We start from the raw sequence: 26,741 nt of genomic DNA on the forward strand, positions 1-26,741 counted from the left end.
CACTTGGAATGGAGTCATATGAAATCCTATACTAAAAAACAAAAAAATCCATCCCATTTTCATTTGGTTTTGCTTGGGAATTCGGCAAGTTATCTCGCTCCTATAGCAAAACAGGACCTCCTGAGCACTCTGTAGCACATGTAAACCTGACCAAATTTGATCCAAAAGCTTGGTTTTGTCTTTTAGGATTGAATCATGACCCATAGGCTCAGAGTCCATGATTAAGTATTACTAAAAGACCTCTTAAGCCTTCCCCCTTCTCCATTGCAATTCACCTCTACAGTTTCAATTAGTAGACAGATCCATGACTTGAAGAGCATAATGATGATTTTCATGATTACTTTATGAAGCACCTTGTGTAATCTATCAAAAAAATCTATATTGAATGTAGTGACTGAATAATGATTTCATTTTTTTTCATACATCTTAAGCTATGGTTTCCATTTCCAACTTTGTTATTGCATAGACTAGGCTTCTTTTTTATGCACCATTTCCACTCTGCAAATAGGTCAATGTTTACATTGCTACAAATAGGATTAACATTTACATTCATGCAAAGTAGAATATCCTTTCCTTTCTACAAAATTAACTAGGATTTCCTCTCTACAAAAGTAATTATGTTTCCTTTCTTCAAATAGAGTAACATTTCCATTTTTGTGATGAGTTTAGGCTTGGATTTCATGGCATTCACTTCATTGTATCAGATCAATGAAAGAAGGACACATTGCATGTTGCACACATAGTGTTGACACCTCTTAATTTTGTATGAACCTCAGGTTGATAATTTAAGTTGATAGCCTCAGGATTTGTAACATTATTGTTACAATATTGGGGCTCAGCACTTTTGGGGCCATTGTCATGGAGGTGTCAAATATGCATTGTTTTCTTCCATAGTTGATTCATTTCTTTTACTTTATGCAAGAACAAAAATTTTCATTAGGCATATTTCATTTCAAAGACAGAAAAATTGCATTTCATTAGCATTCTTATTCAAAAAAAAAAAAAATTAAAAACAAAAAAATACTTCTCCAACACCAAACCCCCCATTTGATCACATGGTGCAGTAAGAACCACATCACCATCCACTTTTGTAGGTAGAAGAAGAAGAGGTGGCAGAGAAGGTAGAAGAAATGGATGGAGATGATGACAATGAAGAAGATCCTCTTGGATTTCCCATTCAATATATTGATGTATGTGTGCATATGAAGAACATCGCTCCATCTTTCCTTCCTAACTTTCATGGTATAAGGTCAATTAGGGATGGGTGGATTGCTCTCCTTGATCTCATGATAGAGGTGATGTATACCAATTATCATTTGAAGAAATTTGTGAAACATGCAAGCACATATCAAGAGGAAGGGAAAGAGTAAGTAAATCAGCATCAAGATCAGTAAGTCAAGATGAACTTAGAAATTTTCTTGATAAATTTAAAACAAAAATTCTATGCAATCTAAGTGAACATGTAGATTTTATGTTAAGAATGCAAAATGAGAAAAAATAGGATGTTGATATTTGTTTTACCCATGCAGAATCACATGCTACTAAATATTTCAAATCATTACTGAGGTTGAAGGAATTTTAACAAGAGGACAATGGAAAAATTCAATCAACAAAGAAGTTATGTTATGCAACTCAAAGAACACCATGGCAACCTAGTTAACCTGATATGATGCAAGAACCTAATTTCTAATTTCAAGGTTATGCACATCCATCTCAAAGTAATTGGAACACACCCTTTCCTTGGAAACCTTGGCCATATCAACCCCAAAATCAATCTTGGTAACAAGGTTGGAAAGGAACTTATGGGATAAATCCACAATATCTTAATATTTTCCTCAATGTCCTCCATACCCAACTCCATGTTATCCCTGCCATCCACCTCCACCACAACCACAACCCCAACCACATCCATCTTAAAGATCCACTCCCACTCAACTACCTATACCACCATTTCCAAACCCAAACAATGAAGTAACTCAGCCTACTTACAATGTTTATATACAACACTTCCAAAAAAATTCTCTTCATATAAATGGTATCCATCTTATCTCAAGAAGAGTATTGCAAAAAAAAAAAACCTGATGTCATTGAAGAACAACATCTAGAAGAAGAAGATCCAAAAGAATCATGTATCACATTTTATGGAGAGAAACCATTGGAGCCTGACATTGAAGATTTTTTGTTATTATTACCATCATATCCTTTATATGTGCAAGCGCCTAATTGGAAAAAAGTAGAATATTTGAATGGAACATAAAAAGAATACATGAAGAATGATCCAGATGAGCAAGCGAACCAAGGGCATCAAAACTATATTGAGGTTTGGTTCCATAAAATCAACAAGATGGAGCATCACTCTCTTCTTCAACAGTGCTTGATATCATCAAAGTCAAAGCATTTTGTCTCTAATATTCAGGTACATGTCAAAGCATATATTTCAATCCTACACATGATTTTATCTGTCATCATGTTATGCTCAAGGCTCCATTGGAAGTATTCATATACTTGAAAGATATTTTTTTTTTGAAGTACCGTAGGATAGAAAAAAAGAAACAAAAAAATAGAAAAAGAGAAAAAAAAAGGAAAAGAAAACAATCTCAGGTGAAAACCTCTTTTGAGGCACTTTAGATTGACTCATTGATTGAAAACCTCCTTGAGGTGGTCAGTGGGTTGGAAAGAAAAAAAGGAAAAAAGGAAAATATCCTAGGTGAAAACCTCCTTTGAGGCGCCTAGGCAGACCTACTAGTTGAAAACCTCATTGAGGCAACAAGTAGGTCTAGGGAAAAAAGGAAAAAGGACAAATTTATTTTCTCCATGTATCTCTCTCTGATGAATTTAGGTGCTCTCCAACCTTTGTAAGCAACAAGAACAATTTAGCAAAAAAAGAAAAAATTGATCAAAAACCTAGTCAAAGGAAGTCAAACTTGGGCTTTCTCCTTCTTTGCCTAGATGCTCCAATAGGACCAAGGCCATGCCAATCCATAACCCTCATCCATTTCCAACATTCACCCATCACTTCAAATCCTTTCCCATTCATTTACCTTGTTGTCCTAAAATGCTACAGGAACGTTCTGTTTTGCTAAAAGAGGCCAAAATACGTAGGGCAGAAATTGTTTTTACCATATATCGAAAACCATGCATCCATTGGCCAATATTTTTAATTGGGAGATGCATATGGATGATGGTAACATGTGAAATGAATATCATAAAATTACAATGCACACTTTTCGTGAAATTGGCCTCCATCACCTACATTTATTTTTATTTTTTCTTGAGATTCGAGCATCGCTTGGCCAAGATTTTTTATGTGGAGATGCATAAGGATGATGGAAACATGCTCACCAAATTTCAGGTCAATCCAGTCTACCATTTGATAGATATAGAAAACACCATTATGTTACATGAGACTGTCCTGAAATGCTACAGGAGAAACCAAAAACGCTACAGGAGGGAGAACAACTTGGAAAAACAGACACAAATTTCATATTTTCCTTTGGAAATGTTGGGAGAGATCCAATCAAATTCCTTCACCCCAATCACCACTCCATTCATCCAAATCCATCACCAATATTCCACCTCTAACCACACATGAAAAAAAACACATAAATAGGACTTTAACTTCATATTTTTTTCCTTTTCCATAACCTTCACCACCTTCTGAAGATGTTATTCTTGTCCCTAAAACCCACTATCATTTGTACAAGTCCCTGAATGTAGTGTGAGATTGTCAGAAGTAACTGAATGACTGCTACTGAATGACTGCTACATGAGGAAAAAAATCTTGTAGCAGCCTTTACAGATTCATCAGAAACCATGATCAAGGATTATTATTGCTTCATAATGAAGAGTTGTTCACCCCTGAAGCTTGAGGAAGCCAAACCATCATTAAAGAGTAGTTGTAAGGTCAACCATCCACTCCAACAATAGAAAATCAAAAACTAGAGAGATACCTATGAGCAAGAAAGTTTTCATCAGTCAACTACATCATGTAAAGACCTGTTCACAAGCAAAACAAGGAAATTAGAACCTCCATAGAACCATGGATCGATCATCAACTCAGAAACATCATGCATGCCTCTCCAGCAACCATTAGGTAGGTATAGGTATGCAATATTCTTCACCTTTTCTCTTGAGGGTGTTATGGTTAGAAATTTGTTGTCAATGCATGACATGTGAGGTTTTATAAGTTAAGGATGGGTCAACAGTCTCGACGACCCTCAACCTGTTAAGTGCAGCGAACTCCCTCACTCATGCAACATGGAAAAGCGAAATTAAGATGGGTGATGATTATGAGGAGTGGGGACAATGGTTAAAATAGGAAATTCATGCAAAGGCCAAGTCACCAAAGGTTATGAGCCATTACCACAAAAGGGAATAAAAGCATGAGGCTCAAATTCACTTTCTCAGTTACTCATTCCCAAGTAACAGTTGGAGAAAGCCATCAAGGTACAAAAGGACGAGTTAGATACTACCAAAGTCTGCCTAGGATGCCGTCGAGTTGCTTCGAACTATGTTTTCACGAGCTACAGGAGGAGCTACATGAGGATCTGAACTACTATAAGAGGATCTGCACTGCTACAAGAGGCCCTAAAGGAAGTTACAAGATAGAATTGAAGGGAGAGAGGGAGCCAAAACTACCCATAGTTGTCCTGAAACCCTCATGCACATGACAGAGTTATCTTGAAATGCATAAGTGGCTTTCTCCGTCTTTAATTTCCATACATCTGCATGGAGAATTCTACTTGAATTAAGTACCCTGTAGAAAAAAATTGTGCAGTAGTTCCCTTTGGAAATTGTTATATGTGAAGGAAAGATAGGGATAGAGGAAAGCTTGTTCTAATAAATATTATTAGCATCCTTCTCCCTCTTAGATAAAAAGGAAAATTTGACATTGTTTCTACAACCAAGATTGCTCTAAGACAAATATTAAAAATACACCGAAGTGACCCCGAGAAGGAACAGTAAGATAAATGGGGGGAGGTTTCAACCAAAGGGGAATAAACATTTGACACCCATGAGAAGGAAAACCACTAGAGTAGTCACAGCTAAGAAGCTCAAGGCACAAATTTCCCTACTACAAAAGAAAACAGAGTTGCTACAGGAGGGGACATATTTTCTGCAGGGAAGTCTAGAGAGTTGCAAAAAGCCTGATTTTGAGAAACTTTACCCTAGATTTGAAGAGGGACATCTAAGAGAAGGATTGGGAGTATTGGTTTGCCAAACTTTGGAAAATCATAGTGACAAATCATGGGGGGAGTAGTTTCAATTGAAGAGAGTCCACAGACTCATCAAGGATGCTAATTATCACATATTTTGTGGAGAATGTTTGGAAATTTGTATCATGGACAAACAATGTGAACATTAATAGGGAGACTTTTCTTAAGACATAAGCACAAGCCTAAAAAAAACATGGAGAAAATTGTGGATATACAAAAGAAGGAATTGGAGAAGAAGGGGAAGAGGATGGAGCAAGAGAAGATGTGCCAAAATTCCTTCTGAGGTAGCTTGGGATGTTAAGGAGGCCACCAGGGCCATGAATGAGGCACAATTATGTCACTAAGTTGCTCAAAGGATGAGAAACACTTTCAGCAGGGGGGTATGATGGGCCTCCAAATTAAACATAAATTAAGGCCCATCTAACCATCCTTTAGTACATTGAACCTCTATTTTTGCATTATATGACATATTTTTAACTTTAATATGTTCATTAGGAATGTTTAGAGATAATTGCATATTTGTGCCTAATATTATCTATTTTTTTATAATATTGTGAGAATATTGGGTAGATTATGAAGATTCGGAGGAGGAGCTAATATAGGAACTTGAACCCTACAGGAGGATCAATATTGGTTAATAAATGAACAGAATATCATGAAATTATTGACAAATTATGGAGCTCCAGTGATTGAGCAAATCTAGGAATGTGTTCTCTGGCATTTAATGCAAATTCCTAGTGTTGGGAACTAGATCCACTATTTGAGGGATTTTGGAGGGGAATACTTACTCCTATCAAGGAGAATGCTTCCCATCAATTTTTATAAGTACCAATTCAAATTGGCCTCTAGAGGCCTACATTTCTTAGTCTTCTTGTCGAGAAAACTTGTTCTTTAGCAACTCCACTTTCATTTCTAGCAGGGATGTAGTTCGATTGATTCAAATAATGAAGTTTGCTACCATTTTTAGCTTCTAAAACTTGGTTTCCTTCATAGGAATATGATTTTGTTTGGGATTGGCCATCCCAGGAGCCTCAGATCCCTCTAAGAAAATTTCTTTATTTTCTTTGGATGTCTTTTTCACTTACATCTCTTATTTCTGCATTTACTATTCATGCTTCTTTTGTTGTAGGTCATATTGGTTAAATGGTTGAAGTGAGTTTTTTTGTAGGTTATTTACAGAGTCACAATCATGATGAATCCTTAGAAAATAATTGAAAAGTAATATTTATCATTGAACTACTTGGATTGGTTTAGTAGTTCACAAATCTAGAATTTCTGGAAGTCCCTTATAGCAAAATAGTAGTAATTTTTTGCTATTTTTTATAACATGTTAATGAGCTTCATTTGAGTTGGTTCCACTTGAATTGGGCCATAAAAAAATTCAAGTTAATAAAAACATTTACCCCATAGTATTTTACTTAGGTTAGGCATTTGGTAGGTTAACTAGATCACTAGTACTTGAATTTCTGGTTTTAGAGTAGTAATTTTCTGCTATTTTTTAGCATATGTTAACAGGGGTATTTTAGAGTGATTCCGATTGGAATGGAGTCCTAAGACATACTACTTAATAACAACAAAAAATTCCATCTCATTTTCATTATATTTACTTGGGAATTCAGAAATTTATCTCGCTCCTGTAGCAAAACAGGGCCTCCTATAGCACCTCTTGTAGCACATGTAAACTTGACCAGATTTTCTCCAATAGCATGGTTTTTGTCTCTTAGGATTGAATCATGACCACTAAGCTCTAAATCCATTATTAAGTAAGACCAAAATACCTATTAAGCATTGCCTCTTCTCCATTGCAATTCACCTCTACAGTTTGGATTAGTAGACAGATTCATGACTTGAAGAGCATAATGATGCTTTGCATGATTACTTTATGAAGCAACTTGTGAACTCTACCGGCAAAATTTATCTTGAATGCAATGACTAAAGAATGAAGTAATTTTGTTTCATACATATTAATCTATGGTTTCCATTTCCAACATTTCTATTGCATAAACTAGGCTTCCTTTTGATTCATCATTTACACTCTGCAAATAGGTCAATGTTTACATTTCTACAAATAGGATTAACATTTACATTCATGCAAAGTAGAATAGCCTTTCCTTTCTACAAAAGTAACTAGGATTTCCTCTCTACAAAAGTATCAGATTTCCTTTTTGCAAATAGAGTAACATTTCCATTTCTAGAATTAGGTTAGGCATGTATTTCATGGCATTCACTTCATTGAATCAGATCAACGAAAGAAGGACACATTGCATGCTGAACATATAGTATCGACACCTCTTAATTTTGTATAAACCCCAAGTTGATAATTTAAGTTGGTATCCTTGGGAATTGCCACATTCTTGTTGCAATACTAGGGCTCATTTGGTTGGATCCACATCAATACGATAGAACGTTTGTGAGAGAGTTGGTCATTTCCGCAGAGTTGCAACTCATTGGTCGATGGGTCAAGTTCTGGGGGGAACTCTACTCAGAAATTTGATGCATCTTGAGGGTACCAGAGATGTGACATGTCAGTTGAGTGGATTCATTCTGGGGGGGAGGCTCATGTCAGTAGTTGAGACGTTGAGAGGGTCTCAGAGTTTCTTCTAATGAAAGGAAAGTAAAAATAAGGAATTATATGTGGTATTCTTTTACCCCATTCCTCCAATGTCAAATAAAGTGGTCGGTACATTAAATAGGAGATCATAATAATTTTCATGCATCAAATTTGGTCTTCATTTTGGTTCCATATGTATTTGGCATTCCAGAAATTATATCTTGCAAATGTATGTCGGTACTCTCTAGATAAAAGGGTTATTGTTTCATCTCATAAAGGCAAAGAAATAATTAGAACAAAACCAAATGTTATTATAGACATGATACCATTTCCTAGATGGGACAAAATTGAAAAATATGAATAAGGAGATAATTAAAGAAAAATGGAATAGTCTTGCACCAGAGGTACATAAACAAATGGTTACCAACTATGTCAAAAAAGGAGTGGTTCCTCCCTCTAGTCATCCTCCTTACCACATCACAACTTTTGATTCCATGCCAAAGTTGTATTTTTCCATGGTTTCCAATGTTCTGAGTCTTGGTACTGAAATTTATGTATCTGAGATAATTCCAGGTCCCTTAGCCTCCTCGTTTCATCAGGCCACAAACGCTTGTACCAAGTTTGAATTTTTGCAATTTATGTTTGATGAAATTCATTCTCAAATGATAGAGTTTGGAGAATTCTGTCGACTACCAAGCTTATTTAGTTCACCTATTCATCCACTCACATTATTCTCACCTAGAGAATTTGAAGCCCAAGGTGGTGGATGAACACAATTCTATGTTGCATGTTTACGAGTGGTTGACAATGGTTAGGAGACCCAAATACAACTAGGGTTTCTTCAATTACATATCCTCTTTTATGTAAGTTGTGTACACCCTCTTGCATGGTTATCCATTACCTAGAGTCCATCCTTTCCTCAGGGTGAAGTTACAATTTACCCCATATACCAAATTAGGTGATTGATATCTCTTCAAGGAGTACATAGTCATCAGAATATATGGGTTTGAAATAAAACCATACTAGCTTAGAGCATTCTTGACTCCTCGAATATTTTCATTAGAGTATATCAGGAAAATATTCCACAGTGATAATGTACATTTCTCTACCAGGAAAGCAACAATTACTTTCCACCTTCCTCACAAGGTGGGACCATTTTATGTTAATTCAAGAAATGCTTTGGAACTTGTGGAGAAGATATTGGAGGGATTTGATTTCCCACAAGCTAGAGCCTAGAACTATGATCCCCATAATATCATTTACAAAATGAGGAAAGTTAAGGATTGAGAAAATCACAAGCATGATTTGAATCCCATAGTAGAAGATTGCACCAACAAGTCTACTTGGGAAGAAGTCAAGGCCATTTTGTATCTATCTAATTCAGAATTTTCCCACCTTTCAAGAAGGAAAAGAGGCACTTCAGAACCCATGATGAAGGAGAGGAGCCTATCTCTAGGAGATACAGGGTTGGAAAACTGGCAAGTGATGCTAATGATGAGATAAATTCACAAACTCTAGTTCTATACGACAGGAAACTAGTAACCCCATCAAAACATACCTTCACCATGGAACACTTTCCTTCGGCCATGTCAGGATTTGAAGCAATGGAGTCAGGTAAGGTGTCCAAGCGTGGACACATGTTATTGGTAGAGTAGTTCCAATAATTGGACAAGAAAGTGAGAAAAGAAAGAAAAAGGGATATAAGAATTGCAAAAAAAATCCACTCCTTCCTATGCAGCTCAAAAGTGCCTTAGATTATGAAAAGGGGATTTTCAAGATGGAAGTATTGCAGTCCAAGTTGGAGACAACTAGATCCATGTTAGGCTATTAAGTGCACCAATTTTCCTTGCTCACCAACCATATTTTTATACATATATTATAGATTTGAACATGCAAGTGACCCATATGGTGCATAGGAAAATGAGCCGAACAAAATGCTATAACCAAGAAATTTCAATAATTGTACAATAAGGATGGTGCCCAGTTGAAATATGAGAGGATGGTTTGCAAGCTCTGAAAGATGAAAATCAAAATGCTAGAAGATAAAATCACACATTTCGCTACATTCCCTTGGGATTTTAAGCAATATAAGGCTTTGTTGGAGGAAAAAGTTAAGGATATATCCTCGATGAAGAAACAACTTAAGATTCTAGATGCACATCCTATGCAAATAGTTGAGTTGGAAACAATAGAAAAATAGAGCCAAGATATGAACACTAAGTTACATGAGGTACTTATCAAGGATAATGAATACAAGGATCAAATTGTGCTACTAGAGGCACAGGTCCAAGGAATGAAGGAGAAGATAGATGGGACTCTTTAGTCTCAAAAGACCCTTGATGTTTTGATAGGGAAAGTTGAATCATTGACGGTATCAGAACATGCAAAGAAGTTGAAAGCTCTACTCTCATATTGAGAGAGAGAGTTGAATACAAAGGAAGAAGAGCTCAAGAACACCAAGATGGAGATGTACTGGGCACAAGAGCATGGTGAGAAAATTGAGGCAAAACTGTAAATTTTAAAGAGGAAGCATCCAAGAAAATGCTCTTTCAAATCTGCTAAAAGAATCATATGGGATAGGATCATGAAGGTAGTGGATAAGCATTGGGATCTCATTTATTTGATTCAATAAAATATAGAAAAAAACTACTGGTATGGATAGCAACAAAATGAGTGCAATTGTGACCATTATTAGAGACTTCCCCCCCAAGTTCGAAGTGATCATAAATTTCCTTAACCAAATGCCCAAGGAGGAGGTCATCAAGGAAAATATTGATAGATCCTGGTGGGTGTTGAGAGCCAACTAGATGAAGAGGAAACAAAAGTTGGTAGCATTGGTAGAAAAAAAGAAAAACCAAAGGCACTATCAAATGAAGTACAAAGTTTTAAATCCCATATCCTTAATGTCTTTGTTGAGAACAATTATAGTAGGCACTTGGGACAGAAGGTTTTCCTCAAAGCAGCTAGGAATTTGTTGACTAAAAGAGATAAGAAGGAGAGGGTTCCCGGTGTCCATCTTCCGTTTGTTCAAGGGACCACGGATAGGATTGCAAGGATTCTTAAGAAGCATAATGTCCCCTTGACCTTTAGACCTCTTAACACCATTCGTAAGTCCCTCAGATCAGTGAAGGATCCTATTGACCCCAAGGACATGAAAGGGGTTTATATTATTCCTTGTTCTTGTGGGACCCCCTATATTGGTGAGACTGGGCGCTCCATTAATCAAAGGATTAGTGAGCACGTAGCTGACCTTAAGCATAGGAGAGCCAAGTCTTTTGCTTTAGCAGAGCATGTGGAGAAGACCAATCATCATGTCTGCATCGAGGAGGCTAGTGTGATTGCTAGAGTGTCCCAATTCCATCACCGGAAATTTAGGGAAGCGCTTGAGATTGAAAAAAGGCCGAACAATCTCAATAGAGAGGATGGTTGGAAGATCAGTAGTTGTTGGGTCCCAGCCCTCTCCTCCTAGGCGTTGTCTTCCTGCCTTCCCCTCCCTATTTATTGTTTTTTCTTGTTGTCTTTTAAGAAATTTTTCCCCTGGTTTCCTGTTTCTTGTGGCCTTTGTTCTTTGAGGTTGATTTTGTTGGAGGTATTGTAATAGCACTTATTTAGGCTAATAACATAAAGAAAATAATCTTGAAATTAATCTATGATAATTTTAACACTTAAATAAACCATTAATTTTAAATATTAAAATATTCTTTCTAACCCTTAAATTACTCTAATATTTATATATTTATTTAACTTTTATAAATAACTTTTGAATTAAAATTACTTTATTTTTAATTTATTTTATTATGTAAGTCCCTTTAACTTAGATTTTAATAAAATTATAGCTTACTATTTATATATTACTCTAATAGTTATAACTTTTATAACTAACTACTCTAATATAATATCTTGATAACTTACTATTAATTTATATTAATTTATTTTTTTAATTTATTTAGATATATATTTATAATATCATAATTATAATACCCTTAAATCACTCTAATATTTATATATTTAACTTTTATAAATAACTATTAATTTAGTTTATAATTAATTTTATTAGTGTATGAAACAGTCCCTTTGACTTTTATTTTAATAAAAATATATCTAGCTATTTATATATTACTCTAATATTTTATATTTTTAATAATTTTATAACTAACTATTAATTACTCTAATAGTTAGATATAATAACTTTGATAACTAACTATTAATTTTAGGTTATAATTTATTTTTTAATATATATTTATAATTGTAAGTGGATAAAAAGGGTCCATTTACTTTAATAAGAATTTAACTAACCAGGGTAACTTATTTAATTAATATACCCCTAATCCTGTCCTAACTAACCAGTCAAATCTAGCCGTTGTCAATATAGCCGTTGGAGGTTCTGCTCTATCTATTTAACATGCAAAGCATGATCTGTTCTTTCAACTTGTCCTGACGATGAACCACACTGGTTGGTTCGAAACGCGTCGACAAATGAAATATCTTGTGATTTACGCCGAAAAATCTCTCATAAAAATAAATATGAAGTGTTATACAAGAGTAAATTCCCATTTTTCTTTTATCGGAATGGGGATTCATATTCCAAGGAATCCCTCATGAAGAGCCTCGCTGACATTAAGCCTAGATCATAAAGGCTTCGAGGAGGAGGACCACCCACTACATGGAAAGGATATTGTAAATTTGTATGAAGACTATTTTGAAGTTTTGTTCATGTTAAGGAGCATCTTCAAAGAGCAAGGTAAAGTGGACTATGAAACGGTCATAACTTTGGAAGTGACAATTTTGGATGTAAAATCGTGCAACATCCTTTTCGACAAGGAATGGAGAGATATTATGGATCTATATAAATTAGCCATCCAGAGGGGATATGCACTAGTTTCACAGGTGTCAATGGCAGAGGCAGGCTCAATTTCCAGGCCTCCATGGCAACAACAAGCAGGACCTCAACCATTGGCACCGGCATTTGCACAACCAAGGCCAACACCATTGGAAACCCAACCAAGGTAGTGTGCAGCCCATCCAGTGCCTAGGAAAGAGAGAGAAGAGAACTCAGGGTACAAGAAATAGAGAGAAAGGAAACCACTAAAACCAAAGTAAAGGGGACCCACCCTACAATTGCCATATTTTTTAGGAACTTCTAGAGGAAGTTTGATTTTCTTTTTTGAAAAGATTCTTCTTGGTTTCTAAATACCACTAGTGGTTTAAGGATAACATATTGAGTCTTTAATGTCTATATATATGCCTCATTTTGATGTAATTAAAAAGAACTTTTCCAGTGCAATGAAAACTCTATCAAAATTTTCCTAGAATTTGTTGGGGTTTTTGAAGTTATTGTAAGGAGAAATTTTAAAGCATGTCTTGGGTTGCCAATGCTTATTTTTCATGTAACTCGAAAACTCACCTTGTAAATTGAGTTTTGCACCATATTAATACAGTTATAGAGATTTTTTAGGGAAAATTATGTTGTAAACTTGGTTTCTTATGGAATTGAAATGTGATAGTTAATTCGGGAAACTTTTGAATCAGTTTGATTTTTTTTCTTAATTTTTGTATAATTTATTAAGATTGTGAAAGAGTGTCTTCATTATTTTGATGCATTTCTACATGGGCTTTAAATGAAAATGAAAATTTCAAGTTACTATATTTTCTTATAGCTAAATTCGTAATTGCTTAGTTGTCCATCTTATTTTAATAGGTTGAAATGAATTCTTAATTTCTCATTTTAGTTTGTTAATATTTGTTATCTATTCTTTCCCTTATTTTAAACCATTTTATTTCTTTTATGTCAAACCCAAGGCATTTGGATGCTCTAACTAAAAACTAGTGGAAATTGTACTCAGCAAAAAAACATGTAAACTATTGACATTTTCCTTTACCTAGATTATTAGGAGAAATTTAAATTTAAAACAAAAGACGAAACTTAATTCGGTTGGAATGTGTCCATTATAAATTGTACTTTCTTGTTGTAGCTAAATGCATCAAATGTTCATATTTAAAATGTGTAACAAATACCAGCTGAATTAGGATTAATTTTCATTGTAGTATAACAAGAAACAAGTACACACGAACATAAAGATAATCTAATTTGAATGGTTGAAATAGTCCTTTATGTTTCTTTTATTCTCATGGTAAAACTATATGAAGGAAACTAGAATGCATGAAACTTAAATATGAGATAAACACACAGAATATCAACAAAATTTAAAGCAGATTTACACAATCATTCAACAGTGACAATCACAATAAACAAAAATAATCTACAATTTAATTTGTTGTGATTTATTCATTAATTTTATTTTCTTATTGAAGTTGGAAACCAAGAAAAAACACGCATGAACATTCGAACCTAAAGAATGCAAAGATATATTTCCAAGATTAAATAAAGGTAGGTTACTTATCCGCAAACCTTTCAACATAAAACCAAGATCGGTAACAATAAAATTAAATCGAGTTTAAATGTACAACATAGTGTGACTTTGGAGCCCCAACATAATGTTTGGAATTTTGTATGTGAAATATGTAGCAATGATTCCATCTCAGATAAAGTGATGTAAGAGAATTCTCAAGCAGAATGCATGGTATATGACAATCTTCATAATGTAGATTTGGAGAAGATAGTGGATCTGACGTCTGAAAGGACATATGGGACAGTTTGTAGATCTTGTATGGAGGAAACAATAGTAGCAACAACAGAGAGCGGGAGAAGAAGAAAAGGAAAAAGAAGAAGAAGGGATCTCAGAAGATATAATATCAGCCCAATGAGATCCATCCCCCTAGTGTGAATGGAGAATCATATCTTCTAGGGAGGAATTCATAAGATGAAGGTGTCGAAGGACTAGACGTCATTTTAAAAAATCGATCAAAAGGTATGAATGATGATGAGTTAATTCTCCTCTATGAATCACATAGTTATGATGGTATTCATGTTGAGTTGAATAGTCACGACGAGGATGATGTAATCCTCCTTAAAGATGAACTTGAGTCAGCCATGGTTGTATTTAATAAGTTAATTTTTGAAGTAAGTAGGATGATTGTTGTGTGTAGAGCTCAAGAAAAAATAATGCAGATTTTTTATGAGAAGGAAAATGATTTCAGAGAAGAAATCCTCAGCTTGAAGATCCAAAGAGAGGAAATAAAATGAACTGAAGATGTGAAGAGAATTCAACTAAAATAAAGTGAGGACCAGTGTGCAAAGCTAGAATCTAAATTTGTCTCTATGAGAAAGGAGCTAAAACATAAAGACAATTAGCTAAAGTACGGAAAAAGTACAAAGGGCTTGGACAACATCCCTAGCAGCCAAAGATATCCCTTGATAAGATTTGGTCTTAGCTTTCAAAATGGAGAGTCTAGCTCATAGGCCCATACAAACACTAGTACAAAATGAGAGATTAGTGACTACGTGACTAGAAACATTAGTCACCACATTTATTTCAAGTGAATTACTACTAAATTTGCGCAATTTTAAGTCAACCAACTAAAAACGACTAATTTAGTCTAGGGATAAAATATATGACTAGATAATAAGTGACCCAACTAAAAGCGACTAACTTAAATGACTAATTTAGTTCAAGACTAAAATATATGACTAGATAATAAGTGACAAAATTAAAAATGATTAACATAAACCACTATTACAATCCAAGAATAAAACAACAAGTATATAAATTAGTCATTTATGCTAGTCATTTTTAATTATGTCACTCTAGAAATGGAAAATTGCAATTTTGATACTGAAGTGTTACATTTCACTAGATTTTAACACTACATATGGATGCAGAGACCCTTTTAAGGGGGTGTCTAAATCCATCTATATTGTTAAATTTTAGAGACAAAAGCATTAGGAGAATTTTGAGGTCTAAAATGGGCCTCCTAAGAAAAATGTACAACCAAAATAAACTTTATAATAACTAATAAGATTCAAGATGATGATGTCAACCATGGGGGATGATTCACCATTTTTGAAGTAAAAAATTAAAAACATTAAAAAAGAATAAAATAATAAAAATACTTTTCAACTTGTATTTTCAACTTATCTCCCTAAGTTTTTCCTCAAATTTCGAGCGGGGGTACTTGTTGGATGAAAAATTTAATTCCTCATCCAAGAAGCACCCATGTTACATACTTTCGATGGACCCTGCTACATGAAAAAATGTGATTGCAATCACATTTTTCATTTATTTTTCATTTTTCGTGTAGCAGGGTCGATCGAAAGCATGAAACATGGATACTCCTTGGATGAGGAATCAAATTCTACATCCAACAAGTGTTTCCTCTTGTAATTTGAGTAAACTCAATGTGAGATAAGTTGAAAATACGAGCTAAAAAACAGTTTTTTCTTTTTTCCCTCTAAAATTTAATGATGTAATCTAATCTTATTTTATTATTTCCACTATTATTTTATAACTTCCTTAGGAGGCCCATTTTAGACCTCAAAAATCCACTAATGGGTCTCTGAATCCATTTACAGTGTTAAAATTTAGAGACCCCTTTATGGGGGTCTCTAAATTTGTTTGCATCATTAAAATTTAGGTAGATGGATTCAACGACAACCTTAAAGGGGTCTATGAATCCATCTATTTGATAAAATTATAACAGTTTTACACAATATAGAGTATAAGTTTACAATGTATAATATTTTTATACTCCCTTTGGAAGGAGGGACAAGAAAGAGAGTTTGAAACTAATATAGAAGGGTTTTAAGGGTTAATAGGAATTTTTTCCTCACATCTTAGAGAGACAACACACTATTTGTTGTGGGGTTTTTGTGGTATTGTTACATACCATGGTTGATTATAGCACTATATTCATAGAGACAATGATTTTATTAATTTAAATTCAAAGTATATTGATTTAAACTTGTTTAATTAATATAAATCTAGATTACTCTAAAGCCATATTATTCTATAAATAATTCTACATATACATGCATTACAAAAATGTGCACAAATTCTAATAGCACATTCACATTCTTAGAATGTGCACACACTATTATTAGAAAACCATACATACTAACAATTCTTGTGGCTCTTTATGTAGAATAGCATGCCATGGCTCCCATATCCAAGTTGAAATTTGAATATCCCTTAGAGAGTATCTATGTGATTGTTTGAGGGTTACTTCATGTTCCTTGAACTCTAGAATCTTTATTTAGGGCCCAATACCTCTTTTCTCCTCCCCTCGAGATAGTACATTCCCCAAAAGCCATTCTTATCATGTAAGTGATACCAATGGTGAGAAAGATCCACCATAAAGGCCAAATGTCCCCTAGAGATATCCTATGTGGTAATTAAAATAGTTATTCAAGAAGATTTATCATGGGAGGAATCAAATATGACCCAAGCACCTTATTATCCTTCCTTGACCATGGTTAAGGCCCCAAGTACCATAAATGGTGCAAAAGACCCCCCAATGATATTAAGGCCAAACTTAGAGGACCCAATTATGGCACACAAAACCTTCAAGTAGAACCCATAATGCACATGAAGGCTAGATATATCTTAGATAAGTTATGTGTGGTGGTTTGAGGCCTTATTCATGTCCATTGAACTAGAGAAGTGTTTAGGTGCTAAGGATATTTTTCTCCTTCCTTATCCATTGTATAGGCCATAAAACCCATTCTTATTATGAAAAACATATTAATTGTTCCCACATTCTAATATCTTGTTCGTGGACATTAAACATGAGAAACACTTGTTTTAGACCTAAGGCTCGTTTTCATTCATTGGCCAAGATATAATCCCTAACTCCCATATATGATGTGAAAATCCTCATAATGGAATCCTTATCCTAGATGGAGGCCTAAAATCCCTCAAAGAGGATTTATCTTGTTATTTATGGTCTTTTTCATGCAATGTAAGCCAAAAAAGTTTCTTTTTGGGCTTAAGGCCATTGTTTTCATCCCTTTTCCATGGTACAAGCCTAAGACCCATTCTTACTATGTAAAACATACTAATCTAGCCACCTATCCATCCTAACACGCAGCAATATATTGTCTAGGTTCCGCTTGCTGAGGGAAGATCTTACATGAACAAACTCTTTATTGATGGTTTGGTCCTTATTTTGACTATGTAAACCTTTATGAATAAAATTTTCAAACTTCATGTTATACAATGCAATAAGGGAATGGGTGAGTTCAATACACATTGATGCACTTCTAGTGTCCCCTGCTCCATGGTAGTTCCTTTTTTTTTCCAATGAATCAGGTTTATCATTTAAATTTCTATAAACATGAAAGAATTCTATTTCCTCAAATCTCATAATTTTCAAATAAATTCTTTGTAAAATTGAGGGAAGAGCTAAACTATGTGAACCTTAGCTTTCTATACCTACCAAATTATCACTATCATCGAGTCTCCAAACACAAGGATTTTTGTAATATTCTTTTTAATTGTTATTTCTAGAGCCTTCCATAGCATGATATATTATGCTCAATAATTGAATGCTACTCCAAAGCCACAAGTGTATTAAGACTCTACTATCATCTAAATCTTAAAATATAATTGTTTATTTGCTTCTTTTTTTCCAAACTAGGTTAAGCCTAGGTCAGGGCCAACTCTAATGTTAGATGGAAGAATGATAAGCCCACCAATGAGATGTGATCACCAAAATTGTGTGAATCTCGATCAAACGTGGAAACCCCTTGAAATAGTTTTAATTCCCCAAAAATAAAATAAAAAATACAAATCTTCATAACCCCTTAATAACTCAAATTATATACACAATCAACCGTGAAATCAGGAATTCCAACAAGAGCAAGGGTTTTAGCTAAATGAACTAACAAGGAAAATATTTCCCAAAAATATGAAAACGTAAAACTTCTAGGCTAAAAGTCCAACACCATTTGGGCCTCTGCTATGCACTATAAACATACCAATACCTATACTTTCAATGATACCATTCAATTTATTTATCTGAGACAATTTCCTTTCAGTGAAGAAAGCCTCTGATTTGTTCTGGTTTTTGCAAAGGCAGAGGCAATGTAAGGCGACAATGGTTGCATTTGGTTGTAGTGATAAATATGAAGTCAGTGGACGAGGGTCCAATAGGAAAAGATAGAGATGAGTATGCCTCCTCCCAATCCCCATTCCTATTCCGACATGGATGAAGATGATTTTTAAAACTTATTGAAATTGTTACAAAGATAGATGGAGTTCATCAAACTTCAAGAAGAATATGTGAAGGAAGACCAAAAAAAAAAAATCTAAAGGGAGAACTGTTGAGATCTCAAGAGGAGGCGAAGAGGATATATTCAGTGCCTTTAGTAATCAAGCAGTTCATGTATATGTTGACCATAAAAATGGAATAGTGGGTTCAACAACAAGATTGAACTAATATGTGAGGAATTTGAGAAAAATCAACAAGGAGATCCTAAATCCCTCTGCATTGGTAGCCCTCCACCGAAATTCGAATGCCGGTGGAGGTCCTCCCATCTAAGGTCAACTCCTCTATCTCACTCCTCTCCTATTCTGAGAAAATAGATGTAAAATATAATGATATTGGGGGTTGCTCTTATTTATGGCCCTCTACGTATGAGGAAGACCATGCTTTCCAATGTTGTCACGAACCACACCATGACTGCTTTCATTCGAGCCATTGGCTCTAAGTTTTTTCAGAAGTATCTTGGAGAGGTATATTTTTCCTTATTGATATGTTTTTATTTTGATACAAACCCCGGTTGCACCTCTTCCAAGCAAGAACATTGCCTTCCTATTACTCCCTCATAGAAATTTATAAGTAGTTGGTAATTTGTATTCCAGATGCATGTTTACTCGTTGTTTTTGACCCTACCAAGCAATTACACAATGAGACTCTGGAATTTGCACTTGAAACAAATATTTTTGTCAAACATTAACCCTTCTAAACTCTAATTTAATATTTGCAATTTGCCATCCCTAGCCACCGTCTTTCTTTATTCTCGTCTAGATTTCAAGCCCCACACCCTGAGTGACTTTGTTGGACCCTTTTGGGCAAGGTGATTTGGAGAGTGCCCTATATCACTAGGACTGCTCTGAATGGAATTATAAGAAAATAGATGGTGGACCTCCTAAGAAAAAATGAAAGTATTTGTGCATAACATGGAGTTAAAGTTGAACCCCTTAACTCAAGTTCAAATATCCTTTGTATTTGGATGATCATACAAGCCTTATAGAGGCAAAATTCCTCTCGACATGATACAGAAATTGAAGAACCCTAGTCCACACATTAATATTATACGTTGGCATTATGATTCAATAAGAAACAAAAATTATATTACCATACAAATAAAAATGAAGAATTAGAAACAATATCGCATATGCATGGAGTGGACTTATTTGTAACAAATCCAAGGGATAACTAGTCCAATACAAAGTGGGATCTTTGTAGCAGCTCCTAGATATTAGCTAATAGCAATAAGTGAAGATAAATATCTAAGATGAAAGGAAACAGTACAAGAGTGAGAATCATTTGAAAGAGGATGTTAGGTTTTATTAGAGTTGGCGATCAAGGCTGGAAAGTCTCCCCCTCTGACTTTTCAATTACTATAAAGGGCCTGATATATTATCTGACAAGGTCGTCAAAAGAATAATTTTGATGGATAGGCCTCTATTGCATAAACTGGTATTGTGCTTTAGTGTGAAGATAGGAATATATTCAACCATGATACCACAAAACTCAGGTAAATTCATTGAATTTTCTAAAACATCATTCTCGCATAAATGACAACTAACTTAAGTTCATCTTCTCATAATATGTCTTTTTCTATTCAAAATAGTACATCTTAACTTTTCAAATAAGGATCTTTGTCTTGCTGCGTTCCTTAAAATTAAATCCCCTAAAGAGGTAACAACCTACAAAACGTTATTGATATCCATTCACTAGAATCATATTTTTAATCAAAATTACTATTATTATATATGTCCCACTTTAAATAGAGGACATTCTCTTGGGTGGCAATTACTAATTTATCAAAGTCTCTTTGTCAGCTGGAGGCATCCACTGTACACTACCATGGGTAATTAACAGTATTTGAGGTGATCTGAAGGTTTGATAGATTTAGATTCTACATGCCCTCTCATCACTGTCTTCTTCTCAAGCTTACGCTGAAAAGTGAGTAGCTTTCAAATTTAATGTGCTTGCGAGACATGAATCCAACAATTTCAAATTGAGAAAAAAAATAAAGTGAAGGTGGTTTTGAATGTATATATTTCTTGTCATTTTTTTTCTAAGTTGTAGAAAGTTTCAAGTTTATATATTTTATTTTCTCTAATCAAGACCACTGCAATGCGATAAGGAGAAAGGATTTGTGGTTCAACTCTGCCATTCCTTATTACTAGTCTTGCATGCTCACGGTAAAGATACATCAGGAGTCTGGTTCAAATTTTTTCCAACTAAACAAAAATGGAAATACCATTTTCCTCTATATTATTATATCCATTAAAATTCTTGAGAAAAACAAACAAGTAATTCTCAGTGGTGTAGATTCTATAAAAAAGACCTAGTACCCCAATAATTAGCAAAAGACATGGAAACTAGATAATTTTTCTATGCATTCTCAGGATTTGATTCTCGCTTGATAATTTCCTTTGCTTCCAACAATTGGTTCATTGTTCCCTCTTCCTTACAGCCTTTAGAGTTGGAGTTTATTGATTGTACCTAGTTGGATGCTCCAAAATGCTATGCCTTGATCATATTGAGAACCATTTTCCCAAGCATATTACACCAACAGTGATCTACCTCTTGGGACGAACCAAAGTCCTCATTATTGTTGCATTATTAGTTAATAATAGTGCCTTTTTGATCAATTTCATGTAGTTTCGTCATAACAATGAAAATTTATGGTTTGTTTCCTTGGATAGACTCCTCATGAGTAATTAGTACCCTTCCTATATCTTGTAACTAACAATAATCCATCCAAATATTGGAGTTTGAACTTTACTATGAATCCCCCCGGGGCCTAGGGATGGCCCTTGCTATTTCTTCTTTTGGTCAAACATTGCTAACAACGGAAGTGTTAGGTCCTCATAATACTTGTGTGTCCCCCTTATTTTTATTTGTGTGCCCATGTATCCCCCATATTTTTATTGTTGTGCCCCATAGAAGCCTACTATTGTTATTTTTATGCCCTTACATTATTATTGTTATGTAGGCTCTGATTATATTGTGACCCCTTCAACTCATATATACACAAAGGAGGTCATGTCATTTGTATCATCCAATAATTATTCATTTATTTAATGTAAAAGATCATTTCCCCTCAAAGAGGATATTTTTTAAGTCATTGATCTATCTATTTGTGAGCTGGTTGCATAACATTTGGTATCAGAGCTTTGGATTCTAGGGTTTCACTGCTTCAAACACGTCATCATAGAATTTTTGCTATAACAATTTTTATACAAATATTCAGAAGCTTAAATTGCAACCACATGGAGCCGAAATCTTGATGAACTTCTTGTATGAATTTTCATATCTTTTCTTGCAATATTTTGGGAGATATGATCCGAGGAATTAATGGTTTTTGCAGGCTCCATAATTCCATCTCAAACATGCGACCTAGGAAAATCGTCATATCTTTTTGTCTAAGCATAAGATTTAAATTTTGTAAAAATTGATAGAAAGAGGATGGATTTTGCTTTTTTTGATATCATTTTCAGGGCCTAAGGTCAAAACAATGACATGTGGCACTCCATACAAGTTAGCTCTACTGAACCAATCTATAATCAGGCCATCATGGGAGATTGGCAATAATCTTTCTTGAAGAATCCAATATTAGTATGACTTGTTGGGTTGGAAAGAGGACTCATAGGTCTACTACAGTGTGAAATTTAAGACGTTTTAGATTCACAATTACAGAGATACAATAGCTACAATATCTAGCTCCTAGAAATAAAGAAAAAGGTGTGTATTTGTTTTTAAAATATTGCATAAATTTTGTTTGAAAAATTAATTTGAAGTGATTCAAGGGGCATATTTAAGTGTAGATATCACTTCTTGATTCCAAAATTCCTCAAAACAAAAAAATTGACACATCTAGTAAGAAACAAAAATTCTCTTCTATGACGCATGAAGAAGAGGAAGAAATACAAATATTATATATCAAATTTACGAGACCAAGTGCAACAAATTTTTCTCTCGCAAAAAGTAACAAAAAATGAATTGGAGGCCATTATTAATGTTAAGATAGATGGTTTAAAAAGGGACATGGGAGTCAATATAGATGGTATAAAAAGGGACGTGGGAATTTTGAATGATAGTTTAAAAGTAGACATGGAAGCAATGATGAATGTCAAGATAGAGGGGTTGAAGGAAGGTTTGGCAAAGTTGTTAGAAGAAAGACTTCCCAGTGATGACAAGGAAATCCATGAAAATCATGATGAAGAGAAAAAGAATATGAATTAGGATTTTTGATACTCCAATGTGGATTTTAAGAACCACCACATTTCAAAGATAGATACTAGGAAGTTTGATCAAAAGGATCCGATAACTTGGATACTACAGATGGAGAAATATCTTGATCTACAAGATGTGCAACCCTCAAAAAAGGTATGTACTGCATCTTTATATTTAGAACCCAATTAATTTGTATGGTATAGATGGCTTTGTTTTCGTAAACCACTTGTCACTTGTTCAATCTTTACGGAGGAAATGATAGCACGTTATGAAGATACAAATAGCAACACCTTATTTAGCCAATTGATAAATCTCAAACAAAAGGGTTCAGTGGAAGAGCACATTGAAGACTTCCAAAAATTGAATATTAGGGCAACTAATATTCCATAGTAGCATGGGATTGATGTCTTCATAGGGACTTTAAAATATAACATCCAACTTGAGGTTCGCCTTTGGGAACCTAATTCATTGGAGAAGGCATTCAGGGTGGAAAGAAAAGTTGAAAGAAAAATTATGGCAATAAGGAAGTCTACCACTCACAACTATAAATATGGAAGTTTTGTTGCTCCTAGTCTTCCACAACCTACAAGGTTTACACCACAACAATTAGAGTAAAAAACAACAAAAGTGTTTTGTTACAGTTGTGATAGAAAATGCACTAAAGGTCATAAATGTGCTGAGAAGAAATTATTCTACATAGATTGTAAAGAGGAGGGAAAAAAAGGAACAAGAAACATCAAAAGAGGAGAGTATACACCAAGAAATACCCTAGAGAAATAAGAAATGAATCCGACCATATCTTGTAATGATTTGGAAGGATTTATTGTTGGTGTCCAAGTATGAATCATGCAATCCACCCAATCCACATTTAATTGTCAACCCGGGGTTCTACCAGTTGTTTCAAGGCTATCATGCAATGTATGTGTGGGCCATAGTTTTCCTACCCAACACTGAACATTAACTATAAATTCATCAATGTGTAACAACGAGCAATATTGTAACAGTAATAAGAGTAACAACAAGTAATAACTGTAACAACAATAAGAGTAACAACAATAAGGACTCACATCAATGCACTGATAAACATTCAAAACAATAATAAACTCACAGAAATAAACCTAACATACATCTAATCCAGCATCACCTGGTTAGGAGAGTGGGCCCAACTCCCTGATCAGGTCTGTGGCGAGATCAAAGAATCACGATATGCTCAGAAGATCAACTTTTCATTAATAAAATAAATATTACAATTGTGTTGTTACAGACTCAAAGTTAGATTATTTCTCCTGTAACCTTAACGACTCTTAACAGGGTTGGCTTTCATAGCCCGCAACTCTACTTTATACAATTTTTCAATGATACATCTCCTATAATTACGGCATTGTCTGCCATTAATTACATGGTGGTTTTCAGAATGAAATAGAATGTTAAGAGATACCATTGTGTCAATCGAAAGGTTTATTCACTATTGCAGCCAATATTTAAGAATAATGCTGTCAGTTTGATAACATCGTTCAGTGAATCACGGTCCTGGTCATTCTCCCTTTCAATATGCAGAAAATAATTGAATTAGTAAGTCACTTAGGTAATAATCCCCTACGAATATGCTTCATTGACCAATAATCCATAAATACATAACGAGAGGTATACCTATGAAATCTAAGATATCGATTAACCACTATTGCCGTGAAATGGATAAAAGAACCGGGTAAAAAGGGTGAGTAAAAGTATGCAAATCTAGCCATGAAAAATTACCACTCCTAAAACTCTCAATATAGAAATATATATCAAGAATAAAAAGGTAATAGTGTTGATTGATTCAGGTAGTACCCATAATTTTATTCATTGTAAGATAGCCAAGTAATTGAATTTCTTCCTATATCCAGCACCAGAGTGTCAAGTGATGGTTGCAAATGGAGGAACTATAAATTGCTCTGGAAAGTTCCATAATATCAAGCTAACCATGGGGGAATATGTATTGAATAGTCCAATGCTTTCCATTCCAATGGTTGGTGTTGATGTTGTACTAGGAGTCCAATGGTTACAATCTTTGGGGATGATAACTTTCAATTTTCAAGAACTTTTCTTGAATTTTTTTTTGGAAGGAAAGGAAGTTGAATTAAGGGGTATCGCAGGGAAACTAGGAAATATAATCAGCTCTAATGGCATGACAAATCTTTTGAAGAAATAACAATGGAGAATAATTGCACAATTATGCTCACTAGGGGTTCAAACGTCGAAATCATCTATTTCTTCATATCTCCAAAAGTCTCGGTCAATCATTCCAAGGTGTTTGAGACTCCCAAAGGCCTCCCGCCTATTCATGATCATGATCACAGGGTTCACTTGATTCCAAGAATTTTTCCTCCAAACATCAGGCCTTACAGATATCTTTATGCCCAAACGAGTGAAATTGAACATATGATTCCAAAAATGTTAGAGGCTGGTATAATTCAACCTAGTCAAAGTTATTTCTTCACTCCAGTAGTATTGGTGCACAAGAAGGATGGATCATGGAATATGTTTCCAGATTATAGGGAGCTCAACAAGCTCACTATTAAAGATAAATTTCCCATTCCTCTCATTGATGAACTGTTGGATGAATTACATGGAGAAATTTACTTCATCAAGTTGGATCTTCATTCAGGATATCATCAAATTAGAATGAAGACTAAATACATTATGAAAACAAAATTCAGAACTCATGAGGGTCATTATGAATTTTTGGGCATGCCTTTTGGCCTTACTAATGCACCTTCTACATTTCAAGGCTCGATGAATTTCATTTTCAAACCCTTCCTTAGAAAATTTGTGTTAATATTTTTTGATGATATACTAATCTACAACAAGTCTTGGAAGGATCATGTTCAACATGTTGACAGGGTTCTCAAACTATTGGTGGAGAAATAATTATATGAAAAAACCTCCCAATGTTTCTTTGGAGTACAAGAGGTGGAATATTTGGGTAATATTGTATCTCATGAGGGTGTTAAGGTAGACCCTAACAAAATTAAAGCCATTGAGGAATGGAAAATACCCACATCCATAAAACATCTTCGAGTATTTCTCAGGATGACAAGTTATTATTGCAAGTTTGTTAAGAATTATAGGAGAATAGTGGCACCTCTAACATCATTACTAAAGAGAGATGCATTTTATTGGACTTCAGAAGCAAAGAATCCCTTTGAACATCTTCAAGAGGCCATGTGCCAAGCACCGGTCTTAGCTATACCAGACTTCACAAAAAAAAATCTTGTGGAATGTGATGCTTCAGGAAATGGAATTGGTGTTGTTTTAATGCAAGAAGGAAGAGACATTGCTTTTGAAATTCATCCAATCAAAGGAAAGTATTTACACAAACCTATTTATGAGAAGGAAATGTTGGCAATACTACATGCACTAAAGCGATGGCGACCTTACCTAATGGGAATACAATTCAAGGTAAAAACATATCATGATAGTCTTAAATAGTTTTTGGAACAAATATTATTTAGAAGAGTAGCAAAAATGGGTGAAAACGATGTTGGGTTATGACTTTGAAATCATCTACAAAAAACGAAACAAAATATTGTTGAAGATGCACTCTCAATAAATGATGAGGATGT

This window comes from Pinus tabuliformis, chromosome 5_2, assembly GCF_031772625.1.
Source record: "Pinus tabuliformis cultivar Carrire ecotype Pingquan chromosome 5_2, CPIR1, whole genome shotgun sequence".
NCBI lineage: Eukaryota > Viridiplantae > Streptophyta > Pinopsida > Pinales > Pinaceae > Pinus > Pinus tabuliformis.